Source organism: Phalangium opilio, unplaced genomic scaffold, assembly GCF_054372755.1.
Source record: "Phalangium opilio isolate 3A_F unplaced genomic scaffold, DU_Popi_V2 ptg000093l_1, whole genome shotgun sequence".
In the NCBI taxonomy this organism is placed as follows: domain Eukaryota; kingdom Metazoa; phylum Arthropoda; class Arachnida; order Opiliones; family Phalangiidae; genus Phalangium; species Phalangium opilio.
This window is the reverse complement of record NW_028324198.1, coordinates 2,677,060-2,693,973: the sequence shown is the minus strand read 5'-3', so window position 1 is coordinate 2,693,973 and position 16,914 is coordinate 2,677,060. Positions and strand designations below refer to the sequence as shown.

At 44.4% G+C, this 16,914-nt stretch overlaps 18 non-coding genes across 18 annotated transcripts; all 18 read right to left on the bottom strand.

Moving 5' to 3' along the window:
• Positions 1-2,223: 2,223 nt before the first annotated feature.
• TRNAD-GUC (transfer RNA aspartic acid (anticodon GUC)) lies at positions 2,224-2,296 on the bottom strand. The gene has a single exon. It is a non-coding gene; the product is annotated as a tRNA-Asp (tRNA).
• Positions 2,297-2,369: 73 nt separating this feature from the next.
• Positions 2,370-2,442, bottom strand: TRNAN-GUU (transfer RNA asparagine (anticodon GUU)). The gene has a single exon. It is a non-coding gene; the product is annotated as a tRNA-Asn (tRNA).
• Positions 2,443-3,100: 658 nt separating this feature from the next.
• On the bottom strand, positions 3,101-3,173 carry TRNAN-GUU (transfer RNA asparagine (anticodon GUU)). The gene has a single exon. It is a non-coding gene; the product is annotated as a tRNA-Asn (tRNA).
• A 1,102-nt stretch (positions 3,174-4,275) lies between these two features.
• On the bottom strand, positions 4,276-4,348 carry TRNAD-GUC (transfer RNA aspartic acid (anticodon GUC)). Its single transcript has one exon. It is a non-coding gene; the product is annotated as a tRNA-Asp (tRNA).
• A 220-nt stretch (positions 4,349-4,568) lies between these two features.
• On the bottom strand, positions 4,569-4,641 carry TRNAD-GUC (transfer RNA aspartic acid (anticodon GUC)). Its single transcript has one exon. It is a non-coding gene; the product is annotated as a tRNA-Asp (tRNA).
• Positions 4,642-4,714: 73 nt separating this feature from the next.
• On the bottom strand, positions 4,715-4,787 carry TRNAN-GUU (transfer RNA asparagine (anticodon GUU)). The gene has a single exon. It is a non-coding gene; the product is annotated as a tRNA-Asn (tRNA).
• A 658-nt stretch (positions 4,788-5,445) lies between these two features.
• On the bottom strand, positions 5,446-5,518 carry TRNAN-GUU (transfer RNA asparagine (anticodon GUU)). The gene has a single exon. It is a non-coding gene; the product is annotated as a tRNA-Asn (tRNA).
• A 74-nt stretch (positions 5,519-5,592) lies between these two features.
• On the bottom strand, positions 5,593-5,665 carry TRNAD-GUC (transfer RNA aspartic acid (anticodon GUC)). The gene has a single exon. It is a non-coding gene; the product is annotated as a tRNA-Asp (tRNA).
• Positions 5,666-5,885: 220 nt separating this feature from the next.
• On the bottom strand, positions 5,886-5,958 carry TRNAD-GUC (transfer RNA aspartic acid (anticodon GUC)). The gene has a single exon. It is a non-coding gene; the product is annotated as a tRNA-Asp (tRNA).
• A 73-nt stretch (positions 5,959-6,031) lies between these two features.
• TRNAN-GUU (transfer RNA asparagine (anticodon GUU)) lies at positions 6,032-6,104 on the bottom strand. The gene has a single exon. It is a non-coding gene; the product is annotated as a tRNA-Asn (tRNA).
• Positions 6,105-6,762: 658 nt separating this feature from the next.
• Positions 6,763-6,835, bottom strand: TRNAN-GUU (transfer RNA asparagine (anticodon GUU)). The gene has a single exon. It is a non-coding gene; the product is annotated as a tRNA-Asn (tRNA).
• An 809-nt stretch (positions 6,836-7,644) lies between these two features.
• On the bottom strand, positions 7,645-7,717 carry TRNAD-GUC (transfer RNA aspartic acid (anticodon GUC)). Its single transcript has one exon. It is a non-coding gene; the product is annotated as a tRNA-Asp (tRNA).
• Positions 7,718-7,790: 73 nt separating this feature from the next.
• Positions 7,791-7,863, bottom strand: TRNAN-GUU (transfer RNA asparagine (anticodon GUU)). Its single transcript has one exon. It is a non-coding gene; the product is annotated as a tRNA-Asn (tRNA).
• A 74-nt stretch (positions 7,864-7,937) lies between these two features.
• On the bottom strand, positions 7,938-8,010 carry TRNAN-GUU (transfer RNA asparagine (anticodon GUU)). The gene has a single exon. It is a non-coding gene; the product is annotated as a tRNA-Asn (tRNA).
• Positions 8,011-8,083: 73 nt separating this feature from the next.
• Positions 8,084-8,156, bottom strand: TRNAD-GUC (transfer RNA aspartic acid (anticodon GUC)). Its single transcript has one exon. It is a non-coding gene; the product is annotated as a tRNA-Asp (tRNA).
• A 1,244-nt stretch (positions 8,157-9,400) lies between these two features.
• On the bottom strand, positions 9,401-9,473 carry TRNAD-GUC (transfer RNA aspartic acid (anticodon GUC)). Its single transcript has one exon. It is a non-coding gene; the product is annotated as a tRNA-Asp (tRNA).
• Positions 9,474-12,620: 3,147 nt separating this feature from the next.
• Positions 12,621-12,693, bottom strand: TRNAD-GUC (transfer RNA aspartic acid (anticodon GUC)). Its single transcript has one exon. It is a non-coding gene; the product is annotated as a tRNA-Asp (tRNA).
• A 3,935-nt stretch (positions 12,694-16,628) lies between these two features.
• TRNAY-GUA (transfer RNA tyrosine (anticodon GUA)) lies at positions 16,629-16,701 on the bottom strand. The gene has a single exon. It is a non-coding gene; the product is annotated as a tRNA-Tyr (tRNA).
• Between the last annotated feature and the right edge of the window lie 213 nt (positions 16,702-16,914).

Genomic DNA, 16,914 nt, shown 5'->3' with positions numbered 1-16,914 from the left:
GTTACTTCTAAGACTTGAAAACAACGCACCAGGGTGGGCTCAAACCACCAACCTTTCTGTTAACAGCCGAACGCGCTTGCCATTGCGCCGTGGAAGCTTAGGCAAAGAATTATCGTCAAGTATTGTGGAAAAATATTTCCTTTTTACGTTACTTCCAAGACTTCAAAACAACGCTCCCGGGTGGGCTCGAACCACCAACCTTTCGGTTTAAAACAGCCGAACGCGCTAGCCATTGCGCCACGGAAGCTTAAGCAAGAATGGTCTTCAAGTATTGTGGAAAAATATTTCCTTTTTACGTTACTTCTAAGACCTCAAAACAACGCTCCCGGGTGGGCTCGAAGCACCAACCTTACGGTTAACAGCCTAATGCGCTTACCGTTGCGCCTTGGAAGCTTAGCAAAAATTATCGTCAAGTATTTTGAAAGAATATGACGTTTTTACGTTTTTTCTAAGACTTCGAAACAAAGCTCTAAGGTGGGCTCGAACCACCAACCTTTCGGTTAACAGCCGAACGCGCTGACCCTTGCGCCACGGAATCTTACGCAAAGTATGACCTTCAAGTATTGTGGAAAACTATTTCCTTTTTACGTTATTTCTAAGACTTCAAAACAACGCTCCCGGGTGGGCTCGAACCACCAACCTTTCGTTTAACAGCCGAACGCGCTAACAATTGCGCCACGGAAACTTAGGCAAAGAATTATCGTCAAGTATTGTGGAAAAATATTTCCTTTTTACGTTACTTCTAAGACTTCAAAACAACGCTCCCGGGTGGGCTCGAAGCACCAACCTTACGGTAAACAGCCGAACGCGCTAACCATTGCGCCACGGAAGCTAAAGCAAGAATGGTCTTCAAGTATTGTGGAAAAATATTTCCTTTTAACGTTACTTTTAAGACTTCAAAACAACGCTCCCGGGTTGGCCTGAACCACCATCCTTTTGGTTAACAGCCGAACGCGCCAACCATTGCGCCACGGAAGCTTAGGCAAATAATGATCGTCAAGTATTGTGGAAAAATATTTCTTTTTTACGTTACTTCTAAAATTTTAAAACAACGCTCCCGGGTGGGCTCGAACCACCAACCTTTCGGTTAACAGCCGAACGCGCTAGCCATTGCGCCACGGAAGCTTAGGCAAAGAATGATCTTCAAGTATTGTGGAAAAATAATTCCTTTTTACGTTACTTCTAAGACTTCAAAACAACGCACCAGGGTGGGCTCAAACCACCAACCTTTCTGTTAACAGCCGAACGCGCTAGCCATTGCGCCGTGGAAGCTTAGGCAAAAAATTATCGTCAAGTATTGTGGAAAAATATTTCCTTTTTACGTTACTTCCAAGACTTCAAAACAACGCTCCCGGGTGGGCTCGAACCACCAAACTTTCGGTTAACAGCCGAACGCGCTAACCATTGCGCCACGGAAGCTTAAGCAAGAATGGTCTTCAAGTATTGTGGAAAAATATTTCCTTTTTACGTTACTTCTAAGACTTCAAAACAACGCTCCCGGGGGGGCTCGAAGCACGAACCTTACGGTTAACAGCCTTATGCGCTTACCATTGCGCCTTGGAAGCTTAGCAAAAATTATCGTCAAGTATTTTGAAAGAATATGACGTTTTTACGTTTTTTCTAAGACTTCGAAACAAAGCTCTAAGGTGGGCTCGAACCACCAACTTTACGGTTAACAGCCGAACCCGCTCACGATTGCGCCACGGAAGCTTAAGCAAGAATGGTCTTCAAGTATTGTGGAAAAATATTTCCTTTTTACGTTACTTCTAAAACTTCAAAACAACGCTCGCGAGTGGGCTCGAACCACCAACCTTTCGGTTAACAGCCGAACGCGCTAACCCTTGCGCCACGGAATCTTACGCAAAGAATGACCTTCAAGTATTGTGGAAAAATATTTCCTTTTTACGTTACTTCTAAAATTTCAAAACAACGCTCCCGGGTGGGCTCGAACCACCAACCTTTCGGTTAACAGCCGAACGCGCTAGCCATTGCGCCACGGAAGCTTAAGCAAGAATGGTCTTCAAGTATTGTGGAAAAATATTTCCTTTTAACGTTACTTTCAAGACTTCAAAACAACGCTCCCGGGTGGGCTCGAACCACCAACCTTTCGGTTAACAGCCGAACGCGCTAACCCTTGCGCTACGGAATCTTAAGCAAAGAATGACCTTCAAGTATAGTGGAAAAATGTTTCCTTTTTACGTTATTTCTAAGACTTCAAAACAACGCTCCCGGGTTGGCTCGAACCACCAACCTTTCGGTTGACAGCCGAACGCGCTAACCATTGCGCCACGGAAGCTTAAGCAAGAATGGGCTTCAAGTATTGTGGAAAAATATTTCCTATTTACGTTACTTCTAAGACTTCCAAACAACGCTCCCGGGTGGGCTCGAACCACCAACCTTTCGGTTAACAGCCGAACGCGCTAACCATTGCGCCACGGAAGCTTAGGCAAAGAATGATCTTTAAGTATTGTGGAAAAATATTTCCTTTTTACGTTACTTCTAAGACTTTAAAACAACGCACCAGGGTGGGCTCAAACCACCAACCTTTCTGTTAACAGCCGAACGCGCTAGCCATTGCGCCGTGGAAGCTTAGGCAAAGAATTATCGTCAAGTATTGTGGAAAAATATTTCCTTTTTACGTTACTTCCAAGACTTCAAAACAACGCTCCCGGGTGGGCTCGAACCACCAACCTTTCGGTTAACAGCCGAACGCGCTAGCCATTGCGCCACGGAAGCTTAAGCAAGAATGGTCTTCAAGTATTGTGGAAAAATATTTCCTTTTTACGTTACTTCTAAGACTTCAAAACAACGCTCCCGGGTGGGCTCGAAGCACCAACCTTACGGTTAACAGCCTAATGCGCTTACCATTGCGCCTTGGAAGCTTAGCAAAAATTATCGTCAAGTATTTTGAAAGAATATGACGTTTTTAAGTTTTTTCTAAGACTTCGAAACAAAGCTCTAAGGTGGGCTCGAACCACCAACTTTACGGTTAACAGCCGAACGCGCTCACGATTGCGCCACGGAAGGTTAAGCAAGAATGGTCTTCAAGTATTGTGGAAAAATATTTCCTTTTTACGTTACTTCTAAGACTTCAAAACAACGCTCCCGGGTGGGCTCGAACCACCAACCTTTCGGTTAACAGCCGAACGCGCTAACCATTGCGCCACGGAAGCTTAGGCAAAGATTGATCGTCAAGTATTGTGGAAAAATATTTCCTTTTTACGTTACTTCTAAAACTTCAAAACAACGCTCCCGAGTGGGCTCGAACCACCAACCTTTCGGTTAACAGCCGAACGCGCTGACCCTTGCGCCACGGAATCTTACGCAAAGTATGACCTTCAAGTATTGTGGAAAACTATTTCCTTTTTACGTTATTTCTAAGACTTCAAAACAACGCTCCCGGGTGGGCTCGAACCACCAACCTTTCGTTTAACAGCCGAACGCGCTAACAATTGCGCCACGGAAACTTAGGCAAAGAATTATCGTCAAGTATTGTGGAAAAATATTTCCTTTTTACGTTACTTCTAAAACTTCAAAACAACGCTCCCGAGTGGGCTCGAACCACCAACCTTTCGGTTAACAGCCGAACGCGCTGACCCTTGCGCCACGGAATCTTACGCAAAGTATGACCTTCAAGTTTTGTGGAAAAATATTTCTTTTTTACGTTACTTCTAAAATTTTAAAACAACGCTCCTGGGTGGGCTCGAACCACCAACCTTTCTGTTAACAGCCGAACGCGCTTGCCATTGCGCCGTGGAAGCTTAGGCAAAGAATGATCTTCAAGTATTGTGGAAAAATATTTCCTTTTTACGTTACTTCTAAGACTTCAAAACAACGCACCAGGGTGGGCTCAAACCACCAACCTTTCTGTTAACAGCCGAACGCGCTTGCCATTGCGCCGTGGAAGCTTAGGCAAAGAATTATCGTCAAGTATTGTGGAAAAATATTTCCTTTTTACGTTACTTCTAAAACTTCAAAACAACGCTCCCGGGTGGGCTCGAACCACCAACCTTTCGGTTAACAGCCGAACGCGCTAGCCATTGCGCCACGGAAGCTTAAGCAAGAATGGTCTTCAAGTATTGTGGAAAAATATTTCCTTTTAACGTTACTTTTAAGACTTCAAAACAACGCTCCCGGGTGGGCTCGAACCACCAACCTTTCGGTTAACAGCCGAACGCGCTAACCCTTGCGCCACGGAATCTTAAGCAAAGAATGACCTTCAAGTATTGTGGAAAAATGTTTCCTTTTTACGTTATTTCTAAGACTTCAAAACAACGCTCCCGGGTTGGCTCGAACCACCAACCTTTCGGTTGACAGCCGAACGCGCTAACCATTGCGCCACGGAAGCTTAAGCAAGAATGGGCTTCAAGTATTGTGGAAAAATATTTCCTTTTAACGTTACTTTCAAGACTTCAAAACAACGCTCCCGGGTGGGCTCGAACCACCAACCTTTCGGTTAACAGCCGAACGCGCTAACCCTTGCGCCACGGAATCTTAAGCAAAGAATGACCTTCAAGTATTGTGGAAAAATGTTTCCTTTTTACGTTATTTCTAAGACTTCAAAACAACGCTCCCGGGTTGGCTCGAACCACCAACCTTTCGGTTGACAGCCGAACGCGCTAACCATTGCGCCACGGAAGCTTAAGCAAGAATGGGCTTCAAGTATTGTGGAAAAATATTTCCTATTTACGTTACTTCTAAGACTTCCAAACAACGCTCCCGGGTGGGCTCGAACCACCAACCTTTCGGTTAACAGCCGAACGCGCTAACCATTGCGCCACGGAAGCTTAGGCAAAGAATGATCTTTAAGTATTGTGGAAAAATATTTCCTTTTTACGTTACTTCTAAGACTTTAAAACAACGCACCAGGGTGGGCTCAAACCACCAACCTTTCTGTTAACAGCCGAACGCGCTAGCCATTGCGCCGTGGAAGCTTAGGCAAAGAATTATCGTCAAGTATTGTGGAAAAATATTTCCTTTTTACGTTACTTCCAAGACTTCAAAACAACGCTCCCGGGTGGGCTCGAACCACCAACCTTTCGGTTAACAGCCGAACGCGCTAGCCATTGCGCCACGGAAGCTTAAGCAAGAATGGTCTTCAAGTATTGTGGAAAAATATTTCCTTTTTACGTTACTTCTAAGACTTCAAAACAACGCTCCCGGGTGGGCTCGAAGCACCAACCTTACGGTTAACAGCCTAATGCGCTTACCATTGCGCCTTGGAAGCTTAGCAAAAATTATCGTCAAGTATTTTGAAAGAATATGACGTTTTTAAGTTTTTTCTAAGACTTCGAAACAAAGCTCTAAGGTGGGCTCGAACCACCAACTTTACGGTTAACAGCCGAACGCGCTCACGATTGCGCCACGGAAGGTTAAGCAAGAATGGTCTTCAAGTATTGTGGAAAAATATTTCCTTTTTACGTTACTTCTAAGACTTCAAAACAACGCTCCCGGGTGGGCTCGAACCACCAACCTTTCGGTTAACAGCCGAACGCGCTAACCATTGCGCCACGGAAGCTTAGGCAAAGATTGATCGTCAAGTATTGTGGAAAAATATTTCCTTTTTACGTTACTTCTAAGACTTCAAAACAACGCTCCCGGGTTGGCTCGAACCACCAACCTTTCGGTTGACAGCCGAACGCGCTAACCATTGCGCCACGGAAGCTTAAGCAAGAATGGGCTTCAAGTATTGTGGAAAAATATTTCCTTTTAACGTTACTTTCAAGACTTCAAAACAACGCTCCCGGGTGGGCTCGAACCACCAACCTTTCGGTTAACAGCCGAACGCGCTAACCCTTGCGCCACGGAATCTTAAGCAAAGAATGACCTTCAAGTATTGTGGAAAAATGTTTCCTTTTTACGTTATTTCTAAGACTTCAAAACAACGCTCCCGGGTTGGCTCGAACCACCAACCTTTCGGTTGACAGCCGAACGCGCTAACCATTGCGCCACGGAAGCTTAAGCAAGAATGGGCTTCAAGTATTGTGGAAAAATATTTCCTATTTACGTTACTTCTAAGACTTCCAAACAACGCTCCCGGGTGGGCTCGAACCACCAACCTTTCGGTTAACAGCCGAACGCGCTAACCATTGCGCCACGGAAGCTTAGGCAAAGAATGATCTTTAAGTATTGTGGAAAAATATTTCCTTTTTACGTTACTTCTAAGACTTTAAAACAACGCACCAGGGTGGGCTCAAACCACCAACCTTTCTGTTAACAGCCGAACGCGCTAGCCATTGCGCCGTGGAAGCTTAGGCAAAGAATTATCGTCAAGTATTGTGGAAAAATATTTCCTTTTTACGTTACTTCCAAGACTTCAAAACAACGCTCCCGGGTGGGCTCGAACCACCAACCTTTCGGTTAACAGCCGAACGCGCTAGCCATTGCGCCACGGAAGCTTAAGCAAGAATGGTCTTCAAGTATTGTGGAAAAATATTTCCTTTTTACGTTACTTCTAAGACTTCAAAACAACGCTCCCGGGTGGGCTCGAAGCACCAACCTTACGGTTAACAGCCTAATGCGCTTACCATTGCGCCTTGGAAGCTTAGCAAAAATTATCGTCAAGTATTTTGAAAGAATATGACGTTTTTAAGTTTTTTCTAAGACTTCGAAACAAAGCTCTAAGGTGGGCTCGAACCACCAACTTTACGGTTAACAGCCGAACGCGCTCACGATTGCGCCACGGAAGGTTAAGCAAGAATGGTCTTCAAGTATTGTGGAAAAATATTTCCTTTTTACGTTACTTCTAAGACTTCAAAACAACGCTCCCGGGTGGGCTCGAACCACCAACCTTTCGGTTAACAGCCGAACGCGCTAACCATTGCGCCACGGAAGCTTAGGCAAAGATTGATCGTCAAGTATTGTGGAAAAATATTTCCTTTTTACGTTACTTCTAAAACTTCAAAACAACGCTCCCGAGTGGGCTCGAACCACCAACCTTTCGGTTAACAGCCGAACGCGCTGACCCTTGCGCCACGGAATCTTACGCAAAGTATGACCTTCAAGTATTGTGGAAAACTATTTCCTTTTTACGTTATTTCTAAGACTTCAAAACAACGCTCCCGGGTGGGCTCGAACCACCAACCTTTCGTTTAACAGCCGAACGCGCTAACAATTGCGCCACGGAAACTTAGGCAAAGAATTATCGTCAAGTATTGTGGAAAAATATTTCCTTTTTACGTTACTTCTAAAACTTCAAAACAACGCTCCCGAGTGGGCTCGAACCACCAACCTTTCGGTTAACAGCCGAACGCGCTGACCCTTGCGCCACGGAATCTTACGCAAAGTATGACCTTCAAGTTTTGTGGAAAAATATTTCTTTTTTACGTTACTTCTAAAATTTTAAAACAACGCTCCTGGGTGGGCTCGAACCACCAACCTTTCTGTTAACAGCCGAACGCGCTTGCCATTGCGCCGTGGAAGCTTAGGCAAAGAATGATCTTCAAGTATTGTGGAAAAATATTTCCTTTTTACGTTACTTCTAAGACTTCAAAACAACGCACCAGGGTGGGCTCAAACCACCAACCTTTCTGTTAACAGCCGAACGCGCTTGCCATTGCGCCGTGGAAGCTTAGGCAAAGAATTATCGTCAAGTATTGTGGAAAAATATTTCCTTTTTACGTTACTTCTAAAACTTCAAAACAACGCTCCCGGGTGGGCTCGAACCACCAACCTTTCGGTTGACAGCCGAACGCGCTAACCATTGCGCCACGGAAACTTAAGCAAGAATGGGCTTTAAGTATTGTGGAAAAATATTTCCTATTTACGTTACTTCTAAGACTTCCAATCAACGCTCCCGGGTGGGCTCGAACCACCAACCTTTCGGTTAACAGCCGAACGCGCTAACCATTGCGCCACGGAAGCTTAGGCAAAGAATGATCTTTAAGTATTGTGGAAAAATATTTCCTTTTTACGTTACTTCTAAAACTTCAAAACAACGCTCCCGGGTGGGCTCGAACCACCAACCTTTCGGTTAACAGCCGAACGCGCTAACCATTGCGCCACGGAAGCTAAAGCAAGTATGGTCTTCAAGTATTGTGGAAAAATATTTCCTTTTAACGTTACTTTTAAGACTTCAAAACAACGCTCCCGGGTTGGCTCGAACCACCAACCTTTCGGTTGACAGCCGAACGCGCTAACCATTGCGCCACGGAAGCTTAAGCAAGAATGGGCTTCAAGTATTGTGGAAAAATATTTCCTATTTACGTTACTTCTAAGACTTCCAAACAACGCTCCCGGGTGGGCTCGAACCACCAACCTTTCGGTTAACAGCCGAACGCGCTAGCCATTGCGCCACGGAAGATTAGGCAAAGAATGATCTTCAAGTATTGTGGAAAAATAATTCCTTTTTACGTTACTTCTAAGACTTCAAAACAACGCACCAGGGTGGGCTCAAACCACCAACCTTTCTGTTAACAGCCGAACGCGCTAGCCATTGCGCCGTGGAAGCTTAGGCAAAAAATTATCGTCAAGTATTGTGGAAAAATATTTCCTTTTTACGTTACTTCCAAGACTTCAAAACAACGCTCCCGGGTGGGCTCGAACCACCAAACTTTCGGTTAACAGCCGAACGCGCTAACCATTGCGCCACGGAAGCTTAAGCAAGAATGGTCTTCAAGTATTGTGGAAAAATATTTCCTTTTTACGTTACTTCTAAGACTTCAAAACAACGCTCCCGGGTGGGCTCGAAGCACCAACCTTACGGTTAACAGCCTTATGCGCTTTCCATTGCGCCTTGGAAGCTTAGCAAAAATTATCGTCAAGTATTTTGAAAGAATATGACGTTTTTACGTTTTTTCTAAGACTTCGAAACAAAGCTTTAAGGTGGGCTCGAACCACCAACTTTACGGTTAACAGCCGAACGCGCTCACGATTGCGCCACGGAAGCTTAAGCAAGAATGGTCTTCAAGTATTGTGGAAAAATATTTCCTTTTTACGTTACTTCTAAAACTTCAAAACAACGCTCGCGAGTGGGCTCGAACCACCAACCTTTCGGTTAACAGCCGAACGCGCTAACCCTTGCGCCACGGAATCTTACGCAAAGAATGACCTTCAAGTATTGTGGAAAAATATTTCCTTTTTACGTTACTTCTAAAATTTCAAAACAACGCTCCCGGGTGGGCTCGAACCACCAACCTTTCGGTTAACAGCCGAACGCGCTAGCCATTGCGCCACGGAAGCTTAAGTAAGAATGGTCTTCAAGTATTGTGGAAAAATATTTCCTTTTAACGTTACTTTCAAGACTTCAAAACAACGCTCCCGGGTGGGCTCGAACCACCAACCTTTCGGTTAACAGCCGAACGCGCTAACCCTTGCGCCACGGAATCTTACGCAAAGAATGACCTTCAAGTATTGTGGAAAAATGTTTCCTTTTTACGTTATTTCTAAGACTTCAAAACAACGCTCCCGGGTTGGCTCGAACCACCAACCTTTCGGTTGACAGCCGAACGCGCTAACCATTGCGCCACGGAAGCTTAGGCAAAGAATGATCGTCAAGTATTGTGGAAAAATATTTCCTTTTTACGTTACTTCTAAAACTTCAAAACAACGCTCCCGAGTGGGCTCGAACCACCAACCTTTCGGTTAACAGCCGAACGCGCTAACCATTGCGCCACGGAAGCTTAGGCAAAGAATGATCTTTAAGTATTGTGGAAAAATATTTCCTTTTTACGTTACTTCTAAGACTTTAAAACAACGCACCAGGGTGGGCTCAAACCACCAACCTTTCTGTTAACAGCCGAACGCGCTTGCCATTGCGCCGTGGAAGCTTAGGCAAAGAATTATCGTCAAGTATTGTGGAAAAATATTTCCTTTTTACGTTACTTCCAAGACTTCAAAACAACGCTCCCTGGTGGACTCGAACCACCAACCTTTCGGTTAACAGCCGAACGCGCTGACCCTTGCGCCACGGAATCTTACGCAAAGTATGACCTTCAAGTATTGTGGAAAACTATTTCCTTTTTACGTTATTTCTAAGACTTCAAAACAACGCTCCCGGGTGGGCTCGAACCACCAACCTTTCGTTTAACAGCCGAACGCGCTAACAATTGCGCCACGGAAACTTAGGCAAAGAATTATCGTCAAGTATTGTGGAAAAATATTTCCTTTTTACGTTACTTCTAAAACTTCAAAACAACGCTCCCGAGTGGGCTCGAACCACCAACCTTTCGGTTAACAGCCGAACGCGCTGACCCTTGCGCCACGGAATCTTACGCAAAGTATGACCTTCAAGTTTTGTGGAAAAATATTTCTTTTTTACGTTACTTCTAAAATTTTAAAACAACGCTCCTGGGTGGGCTCGAACCACCAACCTTTCGGTTAACAGCCGAACGCGCTAGCCATTGCGACACGAAAGCTTAGGCAAAGAATGATCTTCAAGTATTGTGGAAAAATATTTCCTTTTTACGTTACTTCTAAGACTTCAAAACAACGCACCAGGGTGGGCTCAAACCACCAACCTTTCTGTTAACAGCCGAACGCGCTTGCCATTGCGCCGTGGAAGCTTAGGCAAAGAATTATCGTCAAGTATTGTGGAAAAATATTTCCTTTTTACGTACTTCCAAGACTTCAAAACAACGCTCCCTGGTGGACTCGAACCACCAACCTTTCGGTTAACAGCCGAACGCGCTAGCCATTGCGCCACGGAAGCTTAAGCAAGAATGGTCTTCAAGTATTGTGGAAAAATATTTCCTTTTTACGTTACTTCTAAGACTTCAAAACAACGCTCCCGGGTTGGCGTGAACCACCATCCTTTCGGTTAACAGCCGAACGCGCCAACCATTGCGCCACGGAAGCTTAGGCAAATAATGATCGTCAAGTATTGTGGAAAAATATTTCTTTTTTACGTTACTTCTAAAATTTTAAAACAACGCTCCCGGGTGGGCTCGAACCACCAACCTTTCGGTTAACAGCCGAACGCGCTAACCCTTGTGCCACGGAAATTTAATCAAGATATTCAAGTATTGTGTAAAAATATTTCCTTTTTACGTTACTTTTAAGACTTCAAAACAACGCGCCCGGGTGTACTCGAACCACCAACCTTTCGGTCAACAGCCGTACGCGCTAGCCATTGCGCCACGGAACCTTAGGCAAAGAATGATCTTCAAGTATGGTGGAAAAATATTTCCTTTTTACGTTACTTCTAAAACTTCAAAACAACGCTCCCGAGTGGGCTCGAACCACCAACCTTTCGGTTAACAGCCGGACGCGCTAACCCTTGCGCCACGGAATCTTACGCAAAGAATGACCTTCAAGTATTGTGGAAAAATATTTCCTTTTTACGTTACTTCTAAGACTTCAAAACAACGCACCCGGGTGGGCTCGAACCACCAACCTTTCGGTTAACAGCCGAACGCGCTAGCCATTGCGCCACGGAACCTTAGGCAAAGAATGATCTTCAAGTATGGTGGAAAAATATTTCCTTTTTACGTTACTTCAAAGACTTCAAAACAACGCTCCCGGGTGGGCTCGAACTTCCAACCTTTCGGTTAACAGCCGAACGCGTTAACCATTGCGCTACGGAAGCTTAAGCAAGAATGGTCTTCAAGTATTGTGGAAAAATATTTCCTTTTAACGTTACTTCTAAGACTTCAAAACAACGCTCCCGGGTGGGTTCAAACCACCAACCTTTCGATTAACAGCCGATAAGGATAACTATTGCGCCACGGCAGCTTACGCAAAGAATAATCTTCAAGTATTGTGGAAAAATATTTCCTTTTTAAGTTATTTCTAAGACTTCAAAACAACGCTCCCGGGTGGGCTCGAACCACCAACCCTTCGGTTAACAGCCGAACGTGCTAACCCTTGTGCCACGGAAATTTAAACAAGATATTCAAGTATTGTGGAAAAATATTTCCTTTTTACGTTACTTTTAAGACTTCAAAACAACGAGCCCGGGTGGACTCGAACCACCAACCTTTCGGTTAACAGCCGTACGCGCTAACAGTTGCGCCACGGAAGCTAATTCAAAGAATGATCTTCTAGTATTGTGGAAAAATATTTCCTTTTAACGTTACTTCTAAGACTTCAAAACAACGCTCCCGGGTGGGCTCGAAAAACCAACCTTTCGGTTAACAGCCGAACGCGCTAACCATTGCGCCACGGAAGCTAAGGCAAAGAATGATCTTTAAGTATTGTGGAAAAATATTTCCTTTTTACGTTACTTCTAAAACTTCAAAACAACGCTCCCGAGTGGGCTCGAACCACCAACCTTTCGGTTAACAGCCGGACGCGCTAACCCTTGCGCCACGGAATCTTACGCAAAGAATGACCTTCAAGTATTGTGGAAAAATATTTCCTTTTTACGTTACTTCCAAGACTTCAAAACAACGCTCCCGGGTGGGCTCGAACTTCCAACCTTTCGGTTAACAGCCGAAAGCGTTAACCATTGCGCCACGGAAGCTTAAGCAAGAATGGTCTTCAAGTATTGTGGAAAAATATTTCCTTTTAACGTTACTTTTAAGACTTCAAAACAACGCTCCCGGGTTGGCCTGAACCACAATCCTTTCGGTTAACAGTCAAACTTGCCAACCATTGCGCCACGGATGCTTAGGCAAAGAATGATCGTCAAGTACTGTGGAAAAATATTTCCTTCTAACGTTACTTTTAAGACTTCAAAACAACGCTCCCGGGTGGGCTCGAACCACCAACCTTTCGGTTGACAGCCGAACGCGCTAACCATTGCGCCACGGAAACTTAGGCAAAGAATTATCGTCAAGTATTGTGGAAAAATATTTCCTTTTTACGTTAGTTTTAAGACTACAAAACAACGCACCCGGGTGGGCTCGAACCACCAACCTTTCGGTTAACAGCCGTACGCGCTAGCCATTGCGCCACGGAAGCTTAAGCAAGAATGGTCTTCAAGTATTGTGGAAAAATATTTCCTTTTTACGTTACTTCTAAGACTTCAAAACAACGCTCCCGGGTGGGTTCAAACCACCAACCTTTCGATTAACAGCTGATAAGGATAACTATTGCGCCACGGCAGCTTACGCAAAGAATAATCTTCAAGTATTGTGGAAAAATATTTCCTTTTTAAGTTATTTCTAAGACTTCAAAACATCGCTCCCGTGTGGGCTCGAACCACCAACCTTTCGGTTAACTGCCGAGTAGGTAACCATTGCGCCACGGAAGCTTAGGCAAAGACTGATCGTCAATTATTGTGGAAAAATATTTCTTTTTTACGTTACTTCTAAAATTTAAAAACAACGCTCCCGGGTGGGCTCGAACCACCAACCTTTCGGTTAACAGCCGAACGCGCTAACCCTTGTGCCACGGAAATTTAAACAAGATCTTCAAGTATTGTGGAAAAATATTTCCTTTTTACGTTACTTTTAAGACTTCAAAACAACGCTCCTGGGAGGGCTCGAACCACCAACTTTCCAGTTAACAGCCGAAAGCGCTAACCCTTGCGCCACGGAAAATTACGCAAACAATGACCTTCAAGTATTTCGGAAAAATATTTCCTTTTTACGTTACTTTTAAGACTTCAAAAGAACTTTCCCGGGTTGGCCTGAACCACCATCCTTTCGGTTAGCAGCCGAACACGCTAACCATTGCGCCACGGAATCTTAGGCAAAGAATGATCGTCAAGTATTGTGGAAAAATATTTCCTTTTAAAGTTACTTCTAAGACTTCAAAACAACGCTCCCGGGTGGGCTCGAACCACCAACCTTACGGTTAACAGCCGAACGCACTAACCATTGCGCCACGGAAGCTTATCATGAATGGTCTTCAAGTATTGTGGAAAAATATTTCCTTTTAACGTTACTTCTAAGACTTCAAAAAAACGCTCCCGGGTGGGCTCGAAACACCATCCTTTCGGTTAACAGCCGAACACGCTAACCATTGCGCTACGGAAGTTTAGGCAAAGAATGACCGTCAAGTATTGTGGAAAAATATTTCCTTTTTACGTTACTTCGAAGACTTCAAACAACGCTCCCGGGTGGGCTCGAACCACCATCCTTTCGGTTTAACAGCCGAACGCGCTAACCATTGCGCCACGGAAGCTTAGGTGAAGAATGATCGTCCAGTATTGTGGAAAAATATTTCCTTTTAACGTTACTTCTAAGAATTCAAAACAACGCTCCCGGGTGGGCTCGAACCACCAACCATTGCGCCACGGAAGCTTAGGCAAAGAATGATCTTCACGTATTGTGGAAAAATATTTCCTTTTTAAGTTACTTCTAAGACTTCAAAACAACGCTCCCGGGTGTGCTCGAACCCCCAACCTTTCGGTTAACAGCCGAACGCGCTAGCCCTTGTGCCACGGAAATTTAAACAAGATCTTCAAGTATTGTGGAAAAATATTTCCTTTTTACGTTACTTTTAAGACTTCAAAACAACGCTCCCGGGTGGGCTCGAACCACCAACCTTTCGGTTAACAGCCGAACTCACTAACCATTGCGCCACGGAAGCTAATTCAAAGAATGATCTTCTAGTATTGTGGAAAAATATTTCCTTTTAACGTTACTTCTAAGACTTCAAAACAACGCTCCCGGGTGGGCTCGAACCACCAACCATTGCGCCACGGAAGCTTAGGCAAAGAATGATCTTCACGTATTGTGGAAAAATATTTCCTTTTTAAGTTACTTTTAAGACTCAAAAACAACGCTCCTGGGAGGAATCGAACCACCAACCTTTCGGTTAACAGCCGAACGCGCTAACCCTTGCGCCACGGAAACTTACGCAAAGAATGACCTTCAAGTATTTCGGAAAAATATTTCCTTTTTACGTTACTTTTAAGACTTCAAAACAACGCTCCCGGGTGGGCTCGAACCACCAACCTTTCGGTTAACAGCCGAACGCGCAAACCCTTGCGCCACGGAAACTTACGCAAAGAATGACCTTCAAGTATTTCGGAAAAATATTTTTTTTTACGTTACTTCTAAGACTTCAAACAACGCTCCCGGGTGGGCTCGAACCACCAACCTTTCGGTTTAACAGCCGAACGTGCTAACCATTGCGCCACGGAAGCTTGGGTAAAGAATGATCGTCCAGGATTGTGGAAAAATATTTCCTTTTAACGTTACTTCTAAGACTTCAAAACAACGCTCCCGTGTGGGCTCGAACCACCAACCATTGCGCCACGGAAGCTTAGGCAAAGAATGATCTTCACGTATTGTGGAAAAATATTTCCTTTTTAAGTTACTTCTAAGACTTCAAAACAACGCTCCCGGGTGGGCTCGAACCCCCAACCTTTCGGTTAACAGCCGAACGCGCTAACCCTTGTGCCACGGAAATTTAAACAAGATCTTCACGTATTGTGGAAAAATATTTCCTTTTTAAGTTACTTCTAAGACTTCAAAACAACGCTCCCGGGTGGGCTCGAACCCCCAACCTTTCGGTTAACAGCCGAACGCGCTAACCCTTGCGCCACGGAAACTTACGCAAACAATGACCTTCAAGTATTTCGGAAAAATATTTCCTTTTTACTTTACTTCTAAGACTTCAAAACAACGCTCCCGGGTGGGCTCGAACCACCAACCTTTCGGTTAACAGCCGAACGCGCTAACCATTGTGCCACGGAAGCTTAGCGAACAACGATCGTCAAGTACTTTGGAAAAATATTTCCTTCTAACGTTACTTTTAAGACTTCAAAACAACGCTCCCGGGTGGGCTCGAACCACCAACCTTTCGGTTAACACCCGAACGCGCTAACCATTGCGCCACGGAAGCTAATTCATAGAATGATCTTTTAGTATTGTGGAAAAATATTTCCTTTTAACGTTACTTCTAAGACTTCAAAACAACGCTTTCGGGTGGGCTCGAACCAACACTTTTCGGTCAACAGCCGAATGCGCTTACCATTGCGCCACGGAAGCTTTGCACAAAATAATTGTCAAGTATTTTGAAAGAATATGACGTTTTTACCTTTTTTCTAAGACTTCGAAACAAAGCTCCAAGGTGGGCTCGAACCACCAACCTTACGGTTAACAGCCAAACGCGCTAACGATTGCGCCACGGAAGCTTAAGCATGAATGGTCTTCAAGTATTGTGGAAAAATATTTCCTTTTAACGTTACTTTTAAGACTTCAAAAGAACTTTCCCGGGTTGGACTGAACCACCATCCTTTCGGTTAACAGCCGAACACGCTAACCATTGCGCCACGGAATCTTAGGCAAAGAATTATCGTCAAGTATTGTTGAAAAATATTTCCTTTTTACGTTACTTCTAAGACTTCAAAACAACGCTCCCGGGTGGTCTCGAACCACCAACCTTTCGGTTAACAGCCGAACGCGCTAACCATTGCGCCACGGAATCTTAGGCAAAGAATGATCGTCAAGTATTGTGGAAAAATATTTCCTTTTAACGTTACTTCCAACACTTCAAAACAAAGCTCCTGGGTGGGCTCGAACCACCAACCTTTCGGTTTACAGCCGAACGCGCTATCCATTGCGCGAAGGAAACCTTAGCAAAGAATTATCGTCAAGTATTGTTGAAAAATATTTCCTTTTTACGTTACTTCTAAGACTTCAAAACAACGCTCCCGGGTGGTCTCGAACCACCAACCTTTCGGTTAACAGCCGAACGCGCTAACCATTGCGCCACTGAAGCTAAGGCAGAGAATGATCTTTAAGTATTGTGGAAAAATATTTCCTTTTTACGTTACTTCTAACACTTCAAAACAAAGCTCCTGGGTGGGCTCGAACCACCAACCTTTCGGTTTACAGCCGAACGCGCTATCCATTGCGCGACGGAAACCTAAGCAAAGAATTATCGTCAAGTATTGTTGAAATATATTTCCTTTTTACGTTACTTCTAAGACTTCAAAACAACGCTCCCGGGTGGTCTCGAACCACTAACCTTTCGGTTAACAGCCGAACGCGCTAACCATTGCGCCACGGAAGCTTATCATGAATGGTCTTCAAGTATTGTGAAAAAATATTTCCTTTTAACGTTACTATTAAGACTTCA